Source organism: Syngnathoides biaculeatus, chromosome 11 (genome assembly GCF_019802595.1).
Source record: "Syngnathoides biaculeatus isolate LvHL_M chromosome 11, ASM1980259v1, whole genome shotgun sequence".
NCBI classification, from domain to species: domain Eukaryota; kingdom Metazoa; phylum Chordata; class Actinopteri; order Syngnathiformes; family Syngnathidae; genus Syngnathoides; species Syngnathoides biaculeatus.
The window spans coordinates 2,020,297-2,046,874 of record NC_084650.1 but is presented as its reverse complement, the minus strand read 5'-3'; the positions used below and the strand labels follow the sequence as shown (position 1 = coordinate 2,046,874).

At 40.3% G+C, this 26,578-nt stretch overlaps 1 long non-coding RNA gene across 1 annotated transcript in view; it reads left to right on the top strand.

The window, feature by feature from the left end:
- Positions 1-26,578, top strand: part of LOC133509198 (uncharacterized) — a 39,452-nt gene continuing 12,874 nt past the window's right edge. The window contains exons 1-2 of the long non-coding RNA XR_009797262.1: positions 1-233; positions 7,451-7,497. This is a non-coding gene — a long non-coding RNA (uncharacterized LOC133509198). The remainder of the gene's footprint in view (positions 234-7,450; positions 7,498-26,578) is intronic.

The window sequence follows — 26,578 nt, the reverse complement described above, 5'->3', positions numbered from 1 at the left end:
CACAAGCACCGGGTGGGTGGGCTGGCTTGCTGTGATCTAAGGAGTTGTCCACCACCGAAGACCTGCTCCTCAGAGGCTGGATCACTCGGGCTGTATTGAGCTCTCAAAGCTAAGGTGGCACAATTCAAAGAATATCTCGATAACCTGGCTCGTTTACCTTCAGCCCCACGCTGTGCCTGCGCTTGCTGATCTTTTATTTTCCTGGACAGTAGCAATTCTGGGCAAGGTTGAAGGTGAGAATAACAGCAAAGTGAACTGATGGATGTGGCGAATAGCAGCAATTTAAAAACATTGTACCGGCAAATTTTCCATGTTTTTAAAACTCTCCTATTCTATTGTTCTTTGATCAGGTGTCCTGTTAAGCACACACAGGCACACACGCATATATAGGCTGACTCTCATTTACATTTTCAAGAGCAAACAAGATGACTTCCATCCGTGCAATGACACCCTGACAGAAAATCTATATTCTTGTGCCCTAATGCATACAACCATCTAACTCGAACATGTGCTTCCTTTTCCACAATCTACTGTATGTGTATGCGCTGCTTAACCATGATAAGGATAACTGCTTTCAAACATTTGCAAGGCTGATGTGGCTTCCTCCATACATTGTCTAAAAAAAACAAACAAAAAAAAAAGAACAACAAAACCCCCGCAAAGGTCTCAAGCCACCGTTGGTGGTTGCTTGCATTATTGACCTGATGTCAAAAGTTGGATAGTCAAAAAATATCAGTGAGGTTTTTAGAAAGGCAGCTTGATGCTCACTAGCATTGTTGTGCAACATGTGATTTAATAAGTGTTTGTGTGTTTAGTTTAGTTAACAGTTAACTTGTGCATCGTCTAAGAAGTGAGTATATTTGACTGTATGCAAGGATATTTCCAGATCCTTTCTGATTGTATTCTAACTACAATTCAAAATTACGAACTAGCAAACAATTAGTTGATGTGGTCAAAGTATTGAGAAAAACAAAACAAAATAACTGTAGTTAAATTGCACATGAGCTGAATACTTCATAAGCCTCTTCCACACTATTTAATAAGACCCAATGAGATCCATTAAAGAGCTGTGTGAAAAGATTTGGCTTTATAATCCCCATCTTGGAGCGTCATCAATATTGATGTATTCCTTTCATACTTTAAGGGTTTTCTACTATTTCAATATTATCATTGGAGCAATTTTAGTATGACGGAGCATTATTATTAGCTACTTCATGGGGACCCTCAGTATAATGAAATGTGAGCTTTCAATGAGAGCACACAAGAGGTTCAAAGAACTGTTTCTGCTTACCTTTTGAGGCGTCCCTTCGACATCCATCCATCAGGGGGCAGTCTTAAATGAGGTATCGCTCGCCCTCATGACGTGAGAGTGATGGGGCTGGTGCAGTCCACCAGGAGAAAAAAAGAAAGGCAGGATAAAGGTGGAGAGCAAAGAGAGGAAGGGCATATGTATGTGACTGCATTGCACGAGCTCTCTTGACTGTGATTTTGCATCTTCAGCCCCGTGTTTTACATCTGTACAAGCGTAATTACCACCGACACCGGTACATTACTTTGCAGACACACGCCAGGGCCTCGCCAAGGTGATTAGTATGCTGACTGTCTCCAGGGCACTCATAAATACAAAAACCGTGGACCATCAGTGCATTCGCCATATATTTGTTTTTGTCTCTTCCCCATTCACGTGAACGTACTTTGATTAATAGCTCTCAAGGACAAATGGGGATTCACGGGTGTGTGACTTATGCAACTATATCATTAGTGTAGGGTTATGTATAATTGTGGGGAGGCAGGGGGCGGGGGAATTTTCTCGCTGCGTTTCTTGTAGGATTTTCTGATGTATAACCAACGCATCGTACTGTAGTAATCACAAATCTCTTGATCACCTTTCTGGCTACGACAAAAGGACAAAAACAACAGTTGTTCTGCAACAAAATGTCACGTCCCATCGGAACGAGAGTAGGACCCAAATGCAGGACTCGGACGATGCAAGGTAGTTCAAGGAGAAACGTTTATTATATGCCGAGGTCGGGGATCGAGCAGGCAGTCCGGTGCAGCCGCGGTAGTTGGGACGTTGGGCGAAGAGAGCAGGTGAGCGGGCAGGCAGGAGTCGGTACACAGGAGAACGATCAAGGCAGGCAGAAGTATCAAAGGAGTCAGCCTTACAAGGGTGGTCGGAGAACGGGCGAAGGTTGGTACACACAGGTTCGATCAGGGATACCGGAGCACACGAACGGGACATGAAGATCAACGAACTGGCGCCCAACACTCGTCATCGGGGTGATATAAATACACGGACTAATCAGCCCACATGAGACGCAGGTGTGCGCCTCAATCAGCGCAACCGCGCGGGCACCCACGCGGGCACCCGCACAGCTCGTGCTGGAGCGGCAGGATCATGACACAAAACCACAATGGCAAAGATTAGATCCTTCTAGGAAAATTAACATTCAACGCCATGCACTTGATGATTAAGTCCAATTCTTAACAGCCTTGGGATGTGACACAGACAGTAAAAAAGATATCTCTCCTGAGTTCTACTGTATTCTCTCAGGGGCAGTCTTAGCCACATTACACTGATGTGCACAATAGACAGAGCATAATGCATTAATATCCACACTGATGGATGTTTTCTTTTTTTTTTTAAAAGTCACAATGGGAACACTTCTGATACGGCCTGTAATTAGTAGCTGGGTGAATAAACAAGATCTTTTTGATAACTGCAGATTATCTTGATTTTTTTTTTCTTATTGTGTAAACATGCACACATGCACAAAAGCCGATCTGTAAATCATTTTTTATCTTCTTCTTGCATGCTTTGGAAAAACAAAACTGCATAATCGTGCATTTGGTAATGTTGTTTTAGGAATTCAGTGGCTCCCTTTGCTGTGTTTGTCTGCAAATGTTATCTCATTACCAATTAATGAAGAGGTGAGAAGTTTTTCCTGTTAACATACTGTAAATTTCCTCAATAAAAAAAAAAACACCTGCTGTGACCGCCAAACATCTGAAAATTGCAGATATTATGTTTTGCTGTCTTTAATTGCTTGTAGTCCTATGTGTGATTTTAGTTTTGAAAAATAGGGCTTTTTTTTTTTTTTTTTACCAGTATCTAGTTTATTCGTATTAATTGAGGTATTATTGTATTTATCTGATTTTATGTGAAAGACTATTGAACTGAATTTAACTGTTTCACTTTAACAAATTTTGAGTGATGTTGGTGTCAAACATCTATCCACAAACATGGAGAGATCAAAAGCCTAAAATGTACAAAACAAATATATCATTGTAGTAAAGGGGAAAAAAAAAAGCTGTGTTGCTTTTATTCGCCAACAACCTCCCCAGTGCTGTTAATTTGATTCAAAAAGCTCTCACAATGATTGAGTTGGATTTTTTTAACATTCAAAATAAATAGCAAAAGGTCTTAGGGGCACATTAAAAAGAAAATGTGATTCAAAGCAGCGTGATTACATGCAGCTCTTATAGGAGAGCAACAAGTACAAGTGCTTCAATCAGTCTTGGAATTCTGTTTGAATCTGATGACAAAAAAGACGAGCAATTCTTCCAATTGCCTCAGGAGATGATCAAAAATTTCACCCTGGGTGTAGCAAATGCAAATGTCTCTTGAAACACTTTTGGTACTTATATTTTCCCTATAAGATTTGTTTCTTTTGCATAAGCTCATTCATCATCTACTTCTAGTTCTCTTCCTGTTTACCTTCAGTTTCAAAGTATATGGCAACCTTTTTAGGCAGAATGCTGGTTGAACTATAAACTACCGTAATTTCTCGAGTATAATGCGCACTGAAGTATAATGCGCACCCCCAAAGTTGACCTAAAAAAAACAGGAAAACCCTACTGCTAATGTACAACGTGCACCACTAATGTTCTGCTGTACGTATGCTCAAAATATCAGGAATTATATATTTCTATTTTGTTAGGTTTGTAATTCTAATGTTTGTACTTGCATTGTTTTTCAAAACGTCATCATTAATAATTCTCTTTGTGCATGTACCGATGCAGCGGTAATATATGCAGTGAAGAAAATAAGTATTTCAACACTCTGCGATATTGCAAGTTCTCCCACATAGAAATCATGGAGGGGTCTGAAATTGTTATTGTTGGTGCATGTCCACTGTGAGAGAGATAATCTAAAAAGAAAATCCAGAAATCACAATGTATGATTTGTTAATGATTTATTTGTGTGATACAGCTGCAAATAGGTATTTGAACATGTGTCTGTCAGCTAGAATTCTGACCCTCAAAGACTTGTTAGTCCGCCTTTAAAAGTCCACCTCCACTCCATGTATTATCCTGAATCAGATGCACCTGTGTGAGGTCGTTAGCTGCATAAAGACACCTGTCCACCCCATACAACCAGTAAGACTCAAACTTGTAACATGGCCAAGACCAAAGAGCTGTCCAAAGACACCACAAACTAAATTGTACAACTCCACACAGCTGGAAATAGCTACGGAGAAATTGCCAAGAAGCTTGGTGATAAAAGGTCCACTGTTGGAGCAATCATTAGAAAATGGAAGAAGCTAAATATGACAATCTCAATCGGAGTTGAGCCCCATGCAAGATATCACCTCGTGGGGTCTAAATGATCCTTAGAAAGGTGAGGAATCAGCCCAAGACTCCACGACAGGACTTAATCAATGGCCTGAAAAGAGCTGGGACCACCGTTTCCAAGGTGACTGTTGGTAATACACTAAGACGTCATGGTTTAAAATCATCCATGGCACAGAGGATTCCCCTGCTTAAACCAGCACATGTCAAGGCCCGTCTTAAGTTTGCCAATGACCATTTGGATGATACAGAGAAGTCCTGGGAGAAATTTTTGTGGTCAGATGAGACCAAAATGGAACTTTTTGGTCATAATTCCACGAACTGTGCTTGGAGGAAGACAAATGATTCGTTCCATCCAGAGAACACCATCCCTACTGTGAAGCATGGGAGTAGAAGCATCATGCTTTGGGGATCTTTTTCTGCACATGGGACAGGACGACTGCAGTGTATAAAGGAGAGGATGACCGCGGCCATGCATTGTGAGATTTTAGGGAACAACCTCTTTCCCTCAGTCAGAGCATTGAAGATGGGTCATGGCTGTGTCTTTCAACATGACGATGACCCGAAACACATAGCCAGAAAACCCAAGGAGTGGCTCCGTAAGAAGCATATCTCCAGACCTAAACCCAAAAGAAAATCTTTGGAGGGAGCTGAAATTCCGTGTATCTCAACGACAGCCCAGAAACCTGTCTGATCTAGAGAAGATCTGTGTGGAGGAGTGAGCCAAAATCTCTCCTGCAGTTTGTGCAAACCTGGTGAACAACTATGGGAAAATGTGACCTCAGTAATTGCAAACAAAGGCTACTGTACCAAATATTAAGATTGATTTTCTCAGATGTTCAAATACTTATTTGCAGCTGTAGCACACAAATAAATCATTAAAAAATCAAGGATTGTGATTTCTGGATTTTTCTTTTTAGATTATCTCTCTCACAGTGGACATGCACCTCCGATGAAAATTTCAGACCCCTCCATGATTTCTAAGTGGGAGAACTTGCAATATAGCAGGGTGTTCAAATACTTATTTTCTTCATTGTATCTCGGGAAAGGCCACAGGATATCTTTGTCCTGGTCCCTGCATTTGTCAGAACAGAATCCCTCAACCAACCAAAATAAATGCTTAACAATGGCATGACATTTTATTTATACTGTTGATAACACATATTACAGTCTTAAATAAATAAACTACAGTATTTAACACAAACATGTTTGCATCAAATATTTGTGTATAAAATGTTTGTGCATAGTGCAGTTTATCCACGATCCTTGGCCAAGACTTCAAAAGAAGGATCCAAATCATCTCCCATCTAAAAAAATATCCATCGTAGCTATCTTTGTGCATCACTGTCAAACTCATTATTTATAACTTGGTCCAGTTCTGGTGCCTCCTGCATTCATGAACAGTAATCCCATCTTGCTCCCACACCATGTCATCCTCTGTGCCATCCGTGAGGTTTGTGAGGAAACATTTTTTGAATCCTAAGAGTCATGGTCCCCTTTATTCCTCATTATTGTCAGCACTTTGAGGGGAAGCTCCATCGTGCTACTGGCGTAGCCTCTAGCTCCCGTTCGGCTATAATCTGACGCAGCTCTTCATAACGTCAGGTCTCAATAAAAAACGAGAGCTCAAACTACATAGAAATGAGCAAAATGGGCACTTAATAAAAACGAGCAATTCAATTGTGTGCGCTATCTCGTTTTGTTTTTAAATGTGTCCATTATGATCGTACTATGTAGTTTGGTTAATTATCTGTTAGCAGTTAGCTCACGATGTTTTGCTTCCGGTTTCGCCGTATCATCAGCCAGAGTGAGGTCACATTTCTTTTAAAAGTGGCTGCACAACTAGCCCTTATAGTCGACATTTTTTTTTTCTCTCCGTTTGAGTTTAAACAAACTTGCGGGCTGTCGTTTCTGATGTTTGGTGCAGTATCAACAAATATGTGACGCTAACGATCGTAAAATGCAACAACCCCCCACCCACCCGCCAAGGAGGTCAGAGTTCAGGTTGGTGGCGCACATTACTGTAATTTATATAAATGGGTAACATAAAACATCAACATCGTATCAAAATATATACTGTATGTATACCTTTTTTCCCCACTCTATGAACCTGTATACGACTATACAATGTGATTGTATTTTTTTTATTTTTCATCCATACCTAAATATAATGCGCTCTCTTGACTTTTTGAAAATATTTTTGGCACATTATTTTCGAGAAATTATGGTAATTGTTCTCTTGCTGCTCATTTTTGTCCAACAAGATGACCGACATTTTTTTTCCCTAAGAATCAACAGTGAATATGACTAATGAAGAATCAGACCCTGCCCTTGTCTTAATCTTTTCTGTTAAAGACGTCTCTCATAATCTAATGGTGATCTGCTCCTCGGGGAATTTCCATTTCCCTCCCTCCCGTGAGCCCCTCGGTGAAGCGTCCACCTCCAAAAGCCATCCTGCTATTTGATGTTCCAAGAAAAGCAATTAGCCGCTCGCCTTTCTGCATGTAAATGAAACAACTTGTTTCCATGGAACCTGCAGGACCTCAAAGACATATTCCAGCCGCTGCTTTGTGTGACGTGCGCTGTGACAGCATTAACATTTGATAAGGAGGGTCGTTTACAACTCCCAGCTGCTTGCCAGTACCAGACCGTGACCTTTCAAACAACAGTAAATTTTCCAGACCTTTAAAAATGCACACCTCACCAAGCCTGCACTCATCTATAATGATTCCCCCTTTTTGGACCTTGACATGCGGGTGTTTGTTCTCCTTAACTAATGCGAAGACATTCCTAGGTTAACCCTGTGTGATATTTCATGGTGTGAATTACCACTTATGTGAAACATATTCATTTATTGTGCTTTTTTTTCATTATTCAGGTACGATCCATTCTTCACTGAGCTCTATTGGTTTACATGGGAAGAAGGTAAGAGTTCTTTTTTTGTGTGCAGATTTGTTGTTTGCCTCCACGCCTCTCAAATCACAATACACCCCTCATTATTAGGAGGATTGTGTCAGTGACTGATTTTCAATATTGGTCAGTAGTTTATCACTACTGTGGCAAATCCCTCTTAACGCAATTTGGTCATGTGAATAGCAAAACCCAATGCCAAATGGTGCTTGATAGAAAATACAAAGTAGATTATCCTCGGAGAGGGAGCAGCTAGATGGAGAGGGTGAACCGGGTGAATAATACGCATGGCCGATACAAAGGAATAGCAGCACAAATCTGCAATTATGCAGCAACATTAAGATTTGGACTAGATGGACTGAAAAGAGTCTACAAAGTGACACATCAACAAAAGGCCTTGCATAGGAAATTATCATCCCTTTTTAAATGTAGCTTACCATGTTGACATCATTATGGTTTTTGATTTTTGTTGATATACGTATACACCTCTTTGCAGTATCTGTGGTATGTGTTGAATTTCAATGACATTTACTGGGATGCTTCCAAGGTATGAATTGGTAACCACATTAAGAAAAACATCATTCAGTATTTTGGAGTGCAGTTCTACAGTTTGGAAAATATATATATATATATATATATATATATATATATATATGGCCGCACGGTGGATCAGCTGGTAAAGCGTTGACCTCACAGTTCCAAGGACCCGGGTTTGATCCTGGCCCCGCCTGTGTGGAGTTTGCATGTTCTACCTGTGCCTGCGTGGGTTTTGTCCAGGCACTCCGGATTGCTCTCACATCCCAAAAACATGAAACATTAATTGGACACTCTAGATTACCCCTAGGTGTCATTGTGAGTCTGGTTGTTTGTCCTATGTGCCCTGTGATTGGCTGGCAACCAGTTCAGGGTGTACCCCGCCTCCTGCCCGTTGACAGCTGGAATAGGCTCCAGCACTCCCCATGACCCTCGTGAGGATAAGCAGCAAAGAAAGTGGATGTATGGCTGGATGTATAAAATATGCAGTACACACAACTAGAAATATGTAACTCAAAACTAAATATTATAAAATTCGAAACTGTAGAAACATGTCTTGATGTCATTAATTAGCATGTATTGATGTCATCAAATGTATGTAATAATATTTAGTTGCATGAAAAATAATCAGAATTTGTTCAAAGTGTGTCCATGGCTGCCCAAGAATTCAGAAACTAATGAGAAGATAAAATATGAATCAATGATGAAAAAGAGAATTGTGGTGCACGGAATATTCAAACTGTTCAATTTGGTGAACGTGAACAATGTCAAAAAATTTTTTTTTTTTTTAGAACTGTTGTGTTTCTCCGAGTAGAGCATCACATGTCACGTCAGTGTCTTGCATTTCACTGACAAGAAAATCAAGGTTTCATTTTGCTGTCACAGCAGAGACATCAAAAGCAAATTTCATTCTTGCTTGCAATCCATTTACTTTTTTGGGACAAGACAGAAGTAATTTTGTAAATGTTGTTTGTTGGTTTGTTTATGAATGAGTTTATTTAGTTTATTAGAATTTTACCATGGAAACAAAGGAAAACAAAGCAAATTGAATTATATCGTGAACTTCATACACAAGGTAACTCAATGTGCCTTACATGATTAAAATTATTTGAAAACAAAGAAAAAAAGAGCTTATGAAAATTTAGTAAAATTAAAACAAAGTTCAGTGCAAGAAATATAATTTGAAAAGGAAAATACTCTTAAAAGGATGACAACAATGAAGAGTTTTAAACCTAGATTTAGAAAACATTCACACTTGGAGCTGACCTCACTTCTGTTGGCCTGTGCTCAACGATTCGACCAGAGTCTGTCAAATTCAACCTGACAGAGTTTATTTTCCATTAGAACTTCTTTCATTTATTCAGGAGATAAACCATTTAGTGAGTTATAGACAAGTAACAGAACTTAAAAATCCCTTCTAAAGCTGCTTGGAAGCCAGTGTAAAGACTTTAGATTTGGAGTTACATGGTCTGATCTTTTTGTTCTGGTCACAACCCGAGCGGTGCAGCATTCTGAATGGGCTACAGCTGTTTAATGCTCATTTTGGGGAGTCCAGTCAGAAGAGCATTAAAATAGTCTAGTCTACTTGAGATGAAAGCATGAATGGCCTTCTCCTCATCTGCTTGTCACATGCAAGGCTTCACTATGGATAGGTTCATCAGATGGTAAAAGGCAGTTTTAGTAATTGATTTGATATGACTGTTGAAAGTCAGATTGGACTCTATCTGAACTCCAAGGTTTAAGAGTTGGCCCTTAGTTTTTAAAGATAGTGTGTCCAGGTATTTACTTCCAGCAATTCTCTTTTCTTTATTGCCAAAAACAAAATTTGCCTCAGTTTTGTTGTGGTTTAGTTGACATTTTTGGTTCATCTAGTTATCTGCTTTTGACAGTGGTACAATTACTCCATTGAACTGTAGTCATCTGGAGACTGCTAAATGTAACTGTGTGTCATCTGCATAGATATTATTGTCAAAATTCAAGCTCTGGTGACTTTGAACTAAACAGGAGGGGTCCGAGAACTGACCCTTGAGGGACCCCACAAGTCATTGCCATTTGTTGAGCATTGAGCACTTCCAATGGTTACAATGTAGCTCCTTTCCTTCAGGTAGCACAAGAACCATTTAGGGACTGTTCAATTTAGACCTACCCACATTCTCAACTTGTTCAGCAGTATATTATGATCTACCGTATCAAAAGCGGCTCTGAGATCCAACAAGACCAAAATTGCCCCTTTACTGAGTCATTATTAAACCTTATATCATTTAAGACTTTAATAAGAGCAAATTCTGTACTTTGACAATTTTTGAAAACTGATTGAATAATTTTAAAAAGTCAGTGTAAGTTCAAGAAATTGTTGAGTAGATTAGAAATAACCAAAACATAACAAATTACATCAAACGTTTTACAGGGGGTAGTGCATGGGCCAATGATAGTTTTTTTCACTTTTTGGTTTGGTTACAAGCTGAAATGTTATCGGCAGCACGGTGGTTCAGCTGGTAAAGTGTTGGCCTCACAGTTCTGAGGTCCTGGGTTCAATCACGGACCCACCTGTGTGGAGTTTGCATGTTCCCCCTGTGCCTGCGTGGGTTTTCTCCGGGCACTCTGGTTTCCTCCCACATCCCAAAAACATGCAACATTAATTGGACACTCAAATTGCCCCTAGGTGTGATTGTGAGTGTGGCCGTTTGTCTCTATGTGCCCTGCGATTGGCTGGCAACCAGTTCAGGGTGTACCCCGCCTCCTGCCCGTTGACAGCTGGGATAGGCTCTAGCACTATCTTGTGAGGATAAGTGACTAAGAAAATGGATGGATGGATGAAATGTTATCATGCACATCACTGCAACCTCTTGGTTGGAATTTGAATAATTATTAGAAGTTACTGTACCAGAAGTTATTTTGTTATATTTTTGTCATTTTTATTGCCATGTGTCATGTACATGTATGCCTTAAATCTAGAACACCAACGCATTTTGTATTAATAAATATTTACATTTTACAAATTTCACTTTACAGCCTGTAACAATTTTTATACTCTATGTCAAAAGAGAAAATACCTATGCAGCTAGGTAGGTTGAATATATCCTCAGTAAGCCCCATAGTTACATATATTGTGTTCAGTCTGTTGAGGAATAAGTTACACCTGCTCTGGGCTGCCATGATACATAGCGACAAGCCTAGTGCGGGTTAGTGCAGCATGCTGCTCATAGCTTGATAAGTGTGATGTTGAGGGATTTCAGAGGATTTGAATGGATGTGAAAACCGTAATCTTCCTCAGCCCCCTTCAAATGAATCTTTTATTCCTTTAAGCCACATCTGATGGGACCTCAGTGGGCACTCAATCAAAACCTCCCTCTGTCTCCTTCACTTGCTCTCGGTAAAATGATTCATCCGAGCCACCTTTCCCTAAACAATAACGTACATATGCAATAAACAGTAGTGAGAATACATTGCCTGCCCGTGTGCTCGTATCTTTTTGTCCTTTCTCCCCTGATAGCCAACATTTCTATACAGTTGTCACAAAGGCTTCAAATTTCATCATGGAGGTGTCATTTTTCTCCACTAAAGAAAAAACAATGGTGATGTTTTTCTACTCTACAGTTTAGAATTTACTCACTGCTGTTTCTCAAAGAGAGATAAAATGAAACAGCCACGATTCATAATGTTCGACCAAATGTCCATCCATTCATCCATTTTCTAAGCTGCTTATCCTCATGAGGGTCGCGGGAGTTCTGTAGCCTATCCCAGCTGTCTTCGGGCACACTGAACTGGTTGCCAGCCAATCGCAGGGCACACAGAGACAGACAACAGTTGCACTTTCAATCACACTTAAGCGCAAATTTGAATCTTCAATGAATCAGTGAAGTTCTTGAACGACCGGTACTTCATACTTTGGGAGAATGTGAATTTACCTTCTTTCATTTCTCCTTAATGAATGGTATTGAGAACATGATCGTTCTTGCATCAAAGAACACTTTTCCAACTTTCATTCAAGAGTCCCAGGATTTGTTAAGGACATCCAAGACAAAACCCATTTGAACATGTCAGGGATAAACAACTGCCATTCATGTTGAAATTCGGCAGGGACATTGCAGAAGCTTTTCTGTGCGAGGTACTTTAAGGGACACTACATAAATGATCTGTGGTTGTTTTTCTAATGCATCATCAGTACATTATTGTAAAAACTGATTCCGAGGAAAATCATTGTTTGTACCAGAATGCTTTAGATAAAAAAATTGAGCAATCACATAGTCATAATGTGGAATTTTTGTTTTCTAATATAGGATATATCTGGTATAGGGTATATCATTTTGTTAATATAGTCAGCCAGCGGCACTGTGGCTCAACTGGTAAAGCGTTAGCCTCACCTGTGTGGAGTTTGCATGTTCTCCCCGGAACTGCATGGGTTTTCTCTGGGCACTCCGGTTTCCTCCAACATCGCAAAAAACTGCAACATTAATTGGACACTCTAAATTGCCCCGAGGTGTGATTGTGAGTGCAGCTGTTTCTCTCTTTGTGCCCTGCGATTGGCTGGCATCCAGTTGAGGCTGTACCCTGCCTCCTGCCCGTTGACACCTGGGATAGGCTCTAGCACTTCCCACGACCCTCGTGAGGATAAGTGGCAAAAGAAAATGGATGGATGGATGGATAGTCAGCCAGAGATGTGAGGAATACGGAGTGATCAATGTCCTTTCACCATTGTTCCTGTCACATTGCGTTGAGAACATATAAAGAACAAATGAATTAACAAGAACAAAGAACAATAGACATTCAATTAATAGGAAATATTCTTCATAAGAGTCACAGTTGTGCAAGATGCAGAGTCTTCTTAATTTTTTTAAGAATATGCCTTTACCTTTTTGCAGTTCACCTTTATAGATCATTGCAATGACAATTGTGCAACGGGAGCAGTTTACAGTGACGAATCATGGGATAGTCTACAGCAATGTTCCCTCTAAGCTGCGCAACTGCGCACTAGTCGCACACTCTCTGCGCAGAGGAAAACAGATCCAGCGCATTGAACTGCAGCCTAACGCCTTTTTTTTTTTTTTTTTTTTTGAACATGGCAGCACACTTCCTCGCAGAAAGAGCTTCTGCTCATCCACACCGGGCCACACACTATTTCCTAGTTTACCTGACACCGCCCCACTCCATTTTGAAGGGGTACACTAACAATTACAAACACCGGATAATGAATAATAGAAGAAAGAGTGGTGAAACTGGATGAGATTTTCTCTTTTTTGAGTAAAAAAAGGTCTGATCTGAAGCCAATGTAGAAAGTGCAGGATGAGATGGTGTGTAATGTTAAAATCCCATCTTGGCACACCCTGATTAAGGATGAAAGCACAGACGATACATTGCCCAAAAAGCTAATTCTGTATTTTGAATATAGGAGGCAAAATAACATTAACCCTAAAACTGTTTGGGGGCATCATTCAGCTTTCAACATGCATTGTGAAAGATATTCTGCAAGGAATAATTCAGCAGTTTTACACCAAGAAAAACAGACGGGGATATCATTGTGGGTAAAAAAAAAAAAAAGAAACAGAGTTGGAAGCAACATTTAAAATTTATAGTTAATAGTTGGCTTGGTATGTATTTGTATTGTAATGTATTTTTGTTTTTTTGGATTGTTGACATTTTCATTGTATATTTGCAAAAACACAAAATCGTTCTGAAAACTGTTCTGATGGGAATGCAATCTGAAGCTTTTAATGAGCCATGTAACTTCAATGGATGACATTGATTGAGCATAGTGCATACGTCTGATGTGGCTCACAGTGGACAAAAGGACCGCTCACGGTCTTAGTGTGATTCCTCAGACATGTAAAAAATTAGAGGGAACATTTGTCTCCAGTATATATTACTACTACTGATTGGACCAGCAGGAGGTGAGGGTGTGTCCCAACAACAGCGGAAGGAAGAAAATATTAAAAATTAATAGAAATTGCTGATCAAGAAATTAACTCTCCTTTCTTACGATCCTTAATACAACACAAGTTGAGGTCTTGGTTGGAGGGCCAGTCTTGATTGACACTCATGTTTAGCTTCTTCCATTTACTAATCATTTCTCCAACAGTTCATCTTTTTTCACCAAGCAGCTTGACAAATGCTCCTATAGCCCTTTCAAGCCTTGTGAAGGTCTAAATTTTGTCTCTGGTGCCTTTGGACAGCTCTTTGGTCTTAGCCATGTAAGTAGTTGTAGTCTTCCTGTTTGTGTGGGATGAACAGGTGTCTTTATGCAGCTAACGATTTCTATCACGTACTTCTAATTTAGAATAATAAATGGAGCGTAGGTTGACTTTTTAGAGGCGGACTAGCAGGTCTTTGAGGGCCAGAATTCTAGATGATTGACAGGTCTTCAAATACTTATTTGCAGCAGCAGAGTGTGGAATACTTACTTTCAAAATTGCAGGGTGTTCAAGTACTTATTTTCCTCACGGCATAGCACCTCTGACGCTGGCCATGGTGCTGCTTAGTCTGTCGCTTGAGATCCTGTGTGCTTCAGCCCTGAGGACTTGGAACGTTTCTATGAATCCACAAGGTGTGGAAAAACATGCCAATGTATAAACTGTGAGACATGTCAAAAACAGTCACACTTCAACAATGTGGAATAGTGTGAACAAAGTGACTGCTGCTGCCCCAGTAACAATGGTGCACTATCCCTCCATGTGCCTCCTCCTCCTCCTTTCCCTCCACTTTTATTCTCACATCTTTCTCTTACCCCTTTCCAAGTTCCCCTAAATAGCACCAGGCCAATTAAGAGATGAAAAGAGGAGGCAATTATTCTTTTGCAGGACATACCTGAGCAAGAATCCTGCTTCCTTTCCACACATGATTGTATCACTACCCAACAGAGATTCCGAGCTAAGCATTAACTGTAACCCGTCACACTTCATCTTCTATCTTGCTGTCTGGGTTGATGAGGACCAGATTGCAGTGCATGTTGCTCTGAGCCCCACTGGTGAGTAGAGAAACAAAAGTTAATGGCCGTATTATAAAAAGAAGCCATGTCGAGGGATTTTATTTTATATCATTGCAACCACCCACACATATTTCATCTCTTTTAATGCATCCCATGGTGTTCTTGCACCCTATCCCCACCATTTTTTCTTCCCAGCATGTATGCCACATGCAAATGAGAGACACTTGTGTGGGTTTAATGCTAATCAATACTACGCAAATACTCATTTAGATAGTTAGACAGTTGGGTGCATGGCGAGAAACTGGCTCGACTTGATTGAAATGCAAAGACCACTTGGTATTGTTTCGAGCTTTTCAGTAGAAACACATGCATACAGCTCATGGACATGACCCAGGCAGAAAAGATGCCTCAATAAATCAGCAGGCAGATGAATAGAAAATAAAATGTTCAAATTAGAGGACATGACCACTAAGCGGACCAAAAGGTGGAAGAGGGGATGCAGTGTAATGTTCCCAGATGTATGAATAATAGAAAGCTCTTTCACTGTCATTACATAAGGCGCTTGAGTGAAAACAGTACACCGATTTAACTCAAAGAAGTGCAAATGGAAAGGAGAAAAAGTGTCACAGGTGCAGCACTCAACATAGCCCTTGGCCTCCATAAAAGCATGATGAGTATAAATATACAGTGCTGCATATGAGAAGAATGTGTTTTGAAAAAAAATATATGCATATATATATACACACACATACATACATACATACAGTGGTACCTCAACGAACATTCGTCTCCTCGGAAAAATATTGTCGCTGGTTACGAAGGAAAAATTCAGGATACGAAAGGGAAAATAGAGTCCAAGTAGAGGAGTTCAGGTATCTTGTGGTCTTGTTCATGATTAAGGAAACAATGGTGCTGCATCTGCAGTAACGGTCCATTGTGGTAAAGAGAGAGGTACTGTAAATCGAAAGGCAAATCTCTCAGTTTACCAGTCAATCTACATTCCTACCCTCAGTTTGGTAACGAGCTGTGGGTCGTGACTGAAAGAACAAGATCCCGGATACAAGCGGCCAAAATGAAGGGTGTCTGGCCTTTCCCTTAGAGATTCGGTGAGAAATAGCCATCCGGGAGGGAGTCAGAGTAGGACCACTGCTACTCCGTATTGAGAGGAGCCAGATGATCTCCCTGGTGCATCTGAGTCGAATGCCTCCCGTACCTCTCCCTGGTGAGGTGTTCCAGCCGTGTCCCACCGGAAAGAGACCCCGGGGATGACCCAGGACACACTGGAGATTCTACGTCTCTTGGCTGGCATGGTAACACCCCAGGATCCCCCGGAAGAATTGGGAAAGTCTGGGTATCCCTGCTGAAGCTGCTGCCGCTGCAACCTGTCCCAGATAAGCAGTAGAAGATGGATGGAATGATCAAATTAAATCAATTATGGTACTTTTAACATGAAATGCTAATATTCAACATTTGGTTGGGTATCAATTCGGTTTAATCAATGCCTCAATGACCCATGGGACTGAGGCAATCAGCCCGTGCCATTGACTGGGAGTTATAGAAGCCCAGATTTCCTTGATAATTGCTGTCAGTTTGTATTTGTTTTGGGTCTGTCGCCCCACATGCATTTCCAATTGGGTTTAAATGTGCGAGTTGGCTCGCCACTCAACCACTGTCATGGCATGGGCATCAAAACAGGTTCTGGCGCCTCTGGTGGTATGGGCAGGGGTAAGGTCTTGCTGGAAGATGGAATTTGTATCTGTGTACAAATCCTCAGCAGAAGAAATCATGAAGTCTTCAAAAAGATTCGGTTGCAGTGACTTTGTATTTAAGAAAGTTGAGTTTACCAACACCTGCACTGGACGTTGCACCCCAAATAATGACTGACTATTGATATTTCCCACTGAAGCTCAAGCAGGTGTGGTTCCATTCTTCACCCATCTACTACGAAACCCTTGGACCTTGATTTTGAATGAAAAAGACACTTGACTTTTCTTGGAAAGGACACCAGACCATTCGTCAACAGTCAAGTCCTTCTCCTCAGTTGAGACTCTTCCTACGTTGACTCAGGCAAAGAAGAAGTTTGACCCGAGGAACACGACAGTTGTAGCTCATCTTCTGGATGTGTCTGAATGCGGTGGTTTTTCAAAGCTGTGAATCCTTTTTCATTTGACTCTTTCTGGATCTCTGCTGGATTCTTGAATCTTCTCTGTTTGATAATCCACTAAAGCCCACAGTCTTCTCTTTTGCTGGTGCATCTTCTCTGCCGGTCTCCTTAGCTATGAATTTTTGTGGGTTACCCATCCTATGGACGTTATCAATAGTGGTCTTCTGGCCACTTGTCAAGTCTGGAGTCTTCCCCATATTCAAATCGAGACAGTTGAACCAAACTGAAACAATTTAATGTTACCTGGGGAAACCTCTACAGTTGCTTTGAGCTTAGTAGATGATTAGTGTGTTACAGTTTAAAATATTTATGGTCTGAAAAATTGTAGCTAATTTCTTCACAGTATTCATTTTTTTTAATTCCCGATTTTGTGGATTTTATGAGCTGAAAGTCCAAATAAACAACTAAATACTAGAAAGTCCTTAAATTGCAGGCACTGAATCTATATAGTTTCTTTTGGCTTGTCCCTTTCAGGGTCACCACAGCGTGTCATCTAAGATGAACGCACATATATGTTTGGCACAATTTTTACACTGGATGCCCTTCCTGGAGTGGAGGCCCCAGTGGGATATGAACCCACAACCCCTGGTTTACCAAACCAGTGCTCTAACCACTGAGCTACAGGGCCTAAAACCTATAATCTATATAATAATTAATAACAATGAATCTATATGTATATCTATACCTTTTTGCATTTAATATTTCAATATCTTTATTTATCAATGAAATCTGCCCCAGTTAATGAAGTTAATCTACTATAGCATTTACAGTATCCAGAAAGAATAATCTAGCAATAATGTTATATTGAACTGCATGATCATTTTTATAAGGTTATGTATTCAATTCATACATTGACAAATGAACAGTGAAGTAGTGGTTAAAATTTGCCTGAAGTTCAAAAAGTCCCAGGTCTGACTGAATTGTCTGAATGGATGTTTGTGTGTCCAGTAATCAGCTTGCGTGCTGCGTGTGTGTTGTACCTGCCCTCGTGACTTATGACCTTAATGAGGACAAGGCCTATAGAAAAATGGATGGATGGTTTTGACACATACAAAAGCAATAGAGTGCAGTGATGGCATTGGTTCAATATAGTTTCGATGAACTGAAGGCTTTGAGTGTCACAGGCCTCTGCAAAAGTTTTAAAAAATGTGTCAGGAAAGAGGAAATGATTATTGATAAATTAACTTCCATGAACCCAAGTTTGAATGGTTCAAATTTCCGACAGTTCAAATTTAGACCTTGAATGTGGAGATGAAATATACTAACACAACAACTGTTGTCCACAAAAGCAAAAAAAAAAAAAAAAAAAAGCCTCATATGTCAGATGTCAAGGCTCCATGTTTTGCTTTTGACATTCTTTGAGCTGCTTTTGTTGAGAAAGTCCACCAATGCAGCAATAGAGTCAGATGCTGAATGACAGGAACCCAAGGTTTTTTTTTCTTCTGATAATATTTGAAACATAGACACCAGCATGTGTGTTGACTGAATGTGTTTGTGTGTGGTTGAAACCAGAAGGAGGTTGCAGTTTCACTCTTCGCAGCAAATTTCTCTCATCTTTCAAGTTCACATCTCAGCATGACTCTTATTTGGCTGCATCAAAGTCCTTGAGAGAATTCACCCGATTACCTGTCGACCGTGGGAGCCCGGTGATACACACGGTCACAGTCTGTGGCATCGCTCTATTGGTTTTCTATCGCCTTCACTGCCTTTGACTCATAAAATCGAATAAAAAAAAAAGAAATAAGCTGGCGCACATGTATTGAAATTGGTCGGCTAAATCTGATTTAGCTTTACACAAAGTGCCACTGTGTCTCCCAATTTGCCTATTTGGTCTTGCTAAAACCTCATTTGTCATTTGAGGCAAGATTCAGTGACCAGTGCATATGCTTGATTAGATAAACCTGGCTAAAGTTCCTGTAAAGTGAAACTAATTGTCTTCTAAATTTGACACCATAGCAAAGAATCTGTGAACAACCCTTCCAAACTTGAATAATTAAATAACTTGTCAAGTATATAAAATGAAGCTTGAAAATAAGGACATATAAAGCCTTTTTCGCAGCTCTCAGATGTTGTGGCCATGTCTGCTAAATGCGTTAAAACCACACACTGCTCAGCTGTCAACCATCAGTCAAATAACACACACTGCTACAGCCTTGAAAAATGGATGCTACTTCATCGAGTAGGTTTCTTATGCCTGCATAATCCTCCAAAATGGACTTTAAATTATTCCGGCACACATTATGATCTATGATGATTGACATACCATAGCTTTGTATGATACTAAGATTGACAGTGACATGAGTTAGTGCTGTAAGATATTCGACTGTAAAAATTACAAAGCCTGACTGACAAAATAGGTCAACCTTATAATTAATTTTCAGAAATAAAAACATTCCTGCATGTAGTTTTTTTTAATTTAACCCGGTAAAATCTTAGAGATTTAAAAATATCATTTTGAAAAGTAACCTGGCCAAGAGGTAGTGGAAATCATCAATCATCAACATTCATACACTAAATACAAATAAAAGTCAGAGGTCATACATTACTAAAATGTATGGCCTCTGAATTAAAAAACCTAATGTTTTTTACTTCTTTGGTTCTCAGTAATCGAAAAAATCCGCCAAGATACAGTAGTTCAGGTCAAACAATTTTAGATCAGGTTACATGGAGCATCATAACCAAACACCTTACCCAGTTCTGTTAAGACAAATGGGACAGTCAGAGTCAGGAAATCATTTGCTTGTAAACTGTAGGTGGGACTGTGCATGGCAATGTTTGTTTGTTTACATGTGTCATGCGATTGGCTGGCGACCAGTTCCAGGTGTAACGGACCTCTCACCCAAAAATTGCTGAGATATGGTCCAGCATGCCCGGAACCATAGTAAGGATAAGCGGTACAGAAAATGGATGGACTGATATTTAAAACAATCTTTCAGCCTTTGCAGATGGCTCTGAAATATTTTGAAGGCTGGCTGGAAAAGAATCAAAGCTTGTACCGCAGATGATGAAAAACAGCGTGTTTAGTGTTTCATCTGGATAAAAATGATAAAAGACATCTGTAGCAGACATGCTTCCCACAAACTGAGGTGACACAAAGACTCCCCACAGCTTGATAAACGGCATTCTACGAAGTCACCATGCTGTGAGACTCCCCCAACAAGAAGCCGAGTGGACCCTGAAGTAATTACCAGGTCCCCTCGACATCTTGCTTTACAGTCATCAAAGAGTCCTTTTCTTCATTTGAACTGGCAGCACCCCAAGAGGGGACCGATCGACGGTGGAATGCAAAAACAGTAACACTCTTTCCTTAAAAAATGAGCATACGAGGCTGTCCACTGTTGTTTGATAATACTGCAACCTGTGTACTCTCTTTTGATGTTAACCAAGGATAAATGTCTGTTTTGATATTTCATGAACCCTGCAGGAAAATTCCAAATGTATGCTAGTTGTCCAAGCCAGTGTGTCAACTTTACAAGCACACTTGCTAGAATTTGAGAATTGTTTTGTCTTGATGTGACTCCAAATAGTATGAAATGTGATTTGAATCATAACCAGTTGATATGTCAAGACTAAAGTATTAACAGTTAGTCTGATATGCTTGACCTGTGAGTAGAGAGTTTACCAAGTTTAGGTAATTTTATATCAATATAAGATTTTTAAAACCATGCTATAGTCCTAAATTCTAAACTTGACTCAAATGTATGAGTGTGGTTCTGTCTGGTCCTTGGTCGTCTCCGAACCCCAGGGTATTTAACTCCTGACTCGCACCTAATTGCTCGAGTGTTTTCTTCTCTCCTTAACTCTTATCATGGTGGCAAATAACCAGCCACATGCTGGCTTCGGTCCTTGCCCCTTGCCCTTTCTTTGCAAGCACCCTAATGTTAATTGTGAATGCCAGGAGTTTCACAAAGGTTGATTTTGTTATAGGCAGCACAAAAAGGACTGGGGTTCTGGCCCTACCTGTATGGATTTTGCATGTTCTCCCTGTGTCTGTTTGGGTTTTCTCCAGGGATATCAGTTTCCTACCACTCCACAAAAACACACGTATTAGGTTAATTGAAGAATCTGAATCGCCCATATGTGTGAATGTGAGCGTGAATGGTTGTTTGTTTATATGTGTCCTGCAACTAGCTGGTGACCAATTCAAGGTGTATCGCTCAAAAGATAGCTGGGATATTCTGCCTGCAACCTGAGCAAGGCTAAGTGGAACAGAAAATGGATGGAAGGATGATTTTTATTGTCTAAAATTCTGTACAATGCTAGGATTAGCAAACTCCGGCCCGGTGATCATTTTTATTCTGGCCCGCCAAAGATTGGTACAGGATCACCCCAAACACATCAAATTCATTACTGCATTCATTTAACCTTGTACCCAGTGGTTCCATCAAATAGTGCAATTAGTGTAGTGTTAATACATTGACTTGACTTTGGGTGTTCTGTTTTCACTGTTATTCCTCTGAACCCTTCCTTAACCAGTGGGCCAAAGGAAACAAAACAAAACAACAAGACAAAACAAAAAGGTCAACGGTGAATGCTGAGTGTGGACTACTAAATACAGTACTTTTTCACTGAAGTCCAGTCAAAGGCTGTATGTATAATTTAAGAAACGATTGCGGTTTGAGAGGAATATAACACCAGCTGTCACTTTTCTACCAAGCATCCTGATTATGCTAACAGCCAATCAGTGCAGGAACTGTTGGTTATGGCTCAGTGGTTAAAATCAAGCTTGCAGACAAACTCCCACCCAAGATTCAGTCACACAAGACCCTGAAATAGCACCACGGGAGCTGCAGATGGAACTGATTGATCTCCAATGCAATACTGTCTTAAAAGAGAAGTTCAACTCTCAAACTGCTGGAGGTTTTATGCTTCATTAAGCGCAAACAAATTTACAAATATCCAAAAGATGACTGAGCAGATGCTGCTGGTGTTTGGCTCCCCATATAGGTGTGAACAGCTATAGCTATAAGATCATTAATTACAAACAGAGCCCTTTATATACGTCCAGTAATCCCATGATGTAATTTAAAACCTTAAGAGATGCTGCTTTTCCTAAAGAGAGATTGCTACCTTGATAAGATACTATTTCTGTAAAGAAAGTCCTATAGTTGGTTGCTGACAAGTCTTTCAAAGACCTTTGTGAAAATGCAGAGCTTCAAGATTGGCCTGTTCATAATTGAGGGTCCTCCTCCTTTTAGCAAGGAAGAACGAAGGCGGATTTCCAAATGCTTGGAACTTCACTATTAAGAAGACTGGGATTATACACAATGGATAAAGGCTTAGCAAGTAAGTCAGTCGGGTTCAAGTAGGGTTCAGACTGATTAGGACCAGCCGATTGCTTTAGGTCGAGCTTCTTCAATTCACTAGCTACAACAGCAGCAGAAAGGAAGAAAATGAAATGCGGCTTCCACATTTTCTTTTCACACAGACAAGACATTATCAGGACTGTTTGAACTTCAACCACATTCAAATAACAAACATGCACAGATAATGTAATCATGAGAACAGTTTAATATGATTTTATTATTTTTACAATGTGACTTTGCAGTAATTATATTTTTCTTTTTTAATAAATTAAGAATGGTGCAGGTTTTTTTTTTAAAGTACTGTATCCAAGACACCGTTAGGAAAGAATATCCAGGTCAGTTCTACTCCACCAATAAGATTAACACTACTCCAATGAGAATAACATAAATTACAGAAACATTAAATCCCTATCGCTAAGCAGATGGGAATTGGCTTTTGAAAGCTTAGTATGTCTGACAGTTGCAGTGACACAGTGGTCACTGAGATCATTAACAAATATGGCTATAATGCAGAATTATGAGGTAAATTGGTCTAGAACACATCAAGGAGTGATGACTTCTCGGGGCATTGAACATTTAGGTGTGCTGATGTGTCAACAAACAGATCTCAACAGAAGACTAAAAAGTCTCACACTGATTTAAAATTATCTGATATATAATATGCTAATGAGGGGGTGACTTGCACACAAGGAGATAGTGGCCTGTAGCATTAAATAATATTAAGTGACCCCTGAGCAAGATAATAAAAACAGGGTTCGCACCCGGCCCTAAAAGTCCCTAAAAACCCTTAAATTTTCGAAGGTGCATTTAGGGGCTGGTAAAAGTCCTTAAAATCCACGAAAACCAGTCAAGCGCCTAAAAAGGCCTTAAATTAAAATAAAATCAAAGGGAGGACCTCTACCGCCAAAATTCTTCCTAAAAAATAAATTAAACTTTTATTTAAAAAAAAGTAGCGATCCGTCTGGCGTCCAAATCAGCCGGAAATTGTCAACGGAAGTCACCGTGTTGACAACTAGTCGCCATCTTGTCGATATTCCATTGTTTGTTTCCGTGAGTAGGCATTTCACTTCGTCTTCGTTACGACGTAGCGTAGTTCTTTCATCGATCCAACTCGTATCACGGGGAAGTGCATTTTTCAAGAAGCTTGGGTTGAAAGTCAGGAGTTTGGGAGCTGGGTTCGTCGAGATCCAAAAGATCGGCACATGTTTTACTGCCATCTGTGCAAGCAGAGTTACCAGCTTGAAAAGATGGGCGTCAAAGCGCTGGAGTCACACCGGAAAAACAGGAGACACGCTGATTTGGCGAAGACTCTCTCATCTTCCGTTGGTATGAATCTATTTCTAAAATATTAAGATAGTGAAGCATCAACTTAAGGCAGTGGTACTAGCAGTGCATGCGCACTAGGGATCGCAAAAAAATGCTTACTTTCATAACCGGTTTTAACCAAACAGGTGTAGCAAAAAAACGGTACCATAGTGGTGTTTACATAATTAACCCGCAGGACCTCGAGTTGGTGTGCGGACTGTTTTTGTTGTTGCTCTTCCGGAGTGACGAGTTCACAGAGTTCCCCCCGTTATGTGAGTAGTGTTTTGATGTTTGACAATAAAACAAGTTTTCTCCCATACTTTGGAGCGTTTCCTCGATGCCATGTTTGATGTTTCTTTGATTTAACTGAATGTTCTTTTGAGTCCAACTTTACTCAAACAGCAAAACTTGAAAAAAGTGGAAATGATGTTGAAAAAATAGCGCAATGTGGTGTACCGGAACCGAAAGAAATGATTAGAAATTTTAACCGATTTCGAAAGTCCGATTACGGTTTCGGTTTAAAAAAAAAACGAAAACCAGTTATAACCGGTTATTTGTAGCCGGTTGCGATCCCTAATGCGCACCTACAGTTGTCCAGCCAGAATTTAGGCTTTATGAACGTAGTTCAATACACGAAGACGGACTCGATAAAGGCAGAGATCGTCTGGACTTTAAAAGTGATCTGCAGTCATTACAGTTACAAATCTTGTGAAAATAATTCGAAAGTGTTTGCAGTCACGTTCCCAGACAGTGACATTGCTAAAAACCACCACTGTGGGGAAAGGAAGACTTCGTACCTGGCTACATTTGGCATCGCTGCCCACTTTTCATCTCTACTGCCTCAAAGCCAAAAAAGCCAGAATAGAGACTGACATATCAACGCTTATTGAGAAGGCTGAAAGGCTGTGTGAGGAGGCAGAAGAAAAGAGGAATCTGAGGTTTATCACCGAGGCCAATGCACTCAGAGGCAGAGCAAAGGACAAGAGAGCCACTTTGGGACCTCTGCGGCAACAAATAGAGGAGGCACTGGGTAGGCTCAAGGAGCTAGAGTAGGGGTGCTGAGACAGACATCAGTAGAAGACATTTGTGTATACAGTTGCAATTGTAGTTAGAATCTGTTTTTCTGTATACTGTTATGTGAAGACGTTGACAATGGGCATATCAATGAGAACTACCACAAGGGGTACTGAGGTACTAGAACATTTGATGAACCAAGAACGGTTGATGGCACCATTGGGTGAGTCTTTTTTCCTTACTCTTGATTTCCCACGATGGCCCTAAATTTTTCGTGTCGGCCCAAATCCGTGTTAGCCCTAAATTTTTCGTGTCAGCCCCTAAAAATGCCCCTAAATAGCCCTTAAATTTTTTTGGTCAGACTGAGTATGAACCCTGTAAAAAGCATAACAGCAGACATGCAAGTGTTTTTAAGCTTTTCCTGCCCATTTTCAGAAATGCTGTACTTTAAATAACATGACACATCTCTAATTGGTTGCCAGACAGTTGCAGGGCATAGCCAGGAGTGGCCAACCTGTTAGAGATGAAGAGCCACATTTTTACTGAGTTACGGCAGAGAGCCACATCATACACATCAAAGAGCCATAGCATCCATCCATCCATCCATTTTTGAGACGCTTATCATCATGAGGTTCACGGGAATGCTAGAGCCCATCCCATCTGTCATCGGGCAGGAGATGGAGTACACCCTGAACTGGTTGTCAGCCAATCACAGGGCACATGGAGACAGACAACAGTCGCACATACAATCACATCTAGGGTCAATTTAGAATCTTCGATGAATGCATTAATTTGTTTGGGATGTGGTAGGAAACCAGAGTGCACAGAAAATACCCACGCAGGCACGGGGAGAGTATGCAAACTCCACACAGGCAATGCTGGGATTTGAACCCCGGTCCGCAGAACTGTGAGGCCAATGCGCTACAGCTGCGTCACTTTGCCGGAGCAATATCATACACATGGTCATCATTCCCTCCTCACACACATCATTTTGCTCAGCCAGATTTATGGTAAATGTCACACACCAACATGATAAGAAAAAATGATTCCTACAAAGATTGTGTGCTCTATCTCATATAGACAAACTAACAGTTCAGCCAAGTCTTGTCTTGTATGCCACAATCCTCATTTAATGCAACACTAAAATACTCACATGACTGGACGTCTGAGTGCAATTGTGAATCAGTAGTCATGCAAATGTCTGATAATCTGTGTTCAACAGTGTGGTGGAACAGTTGAAGGTCTGATACCATTTGTTTAATATTTTTATTTTCAGGACACAAGATTTCAGCGACATCACTGAGGCATTATTTTAATAGATTACCCTTCAACGTAAGGCTTTTTGTCCCTTCCAATGTTCCAAGGCATTTGATATGATGCAAGCATTGATCTCTGGTTGCATCATTATTAAAAAAATTAAAAATAAAACAGTGTTATAATTCAAAGTGACTAACTTGTGACTGGGAAGTTTAGTCCCTTTTCGAAATTCCAGGTCAATGTTAGTGTAGATTGAGCTCAAGTGAAGATTTGAACCTGTGAAATGCGATACACTTCTGACAGAAAAGGAGCGAGTGGCTTGTTGTATATGCCGTATACCAACAAACAACCATTAACAACTGTGGTTAATTTAGGTTCTTCAATTAACATACCATTCATGTTTTGGGATGAGGGAGGAAACCAGAGTGACTGAAGAAAACCCTCAGCATGCATGTGGAGAACATGGAAACTCCACACAAGGGTGGGCAGGATTTGCACCCCGGTCCTCAGAAGTGTGAACCTGTGAGTACCACTGTGCCGGCTACCAGAAGATAAAATTGAGGTAAATACTTAAATAATTTGAAGTACCGTACT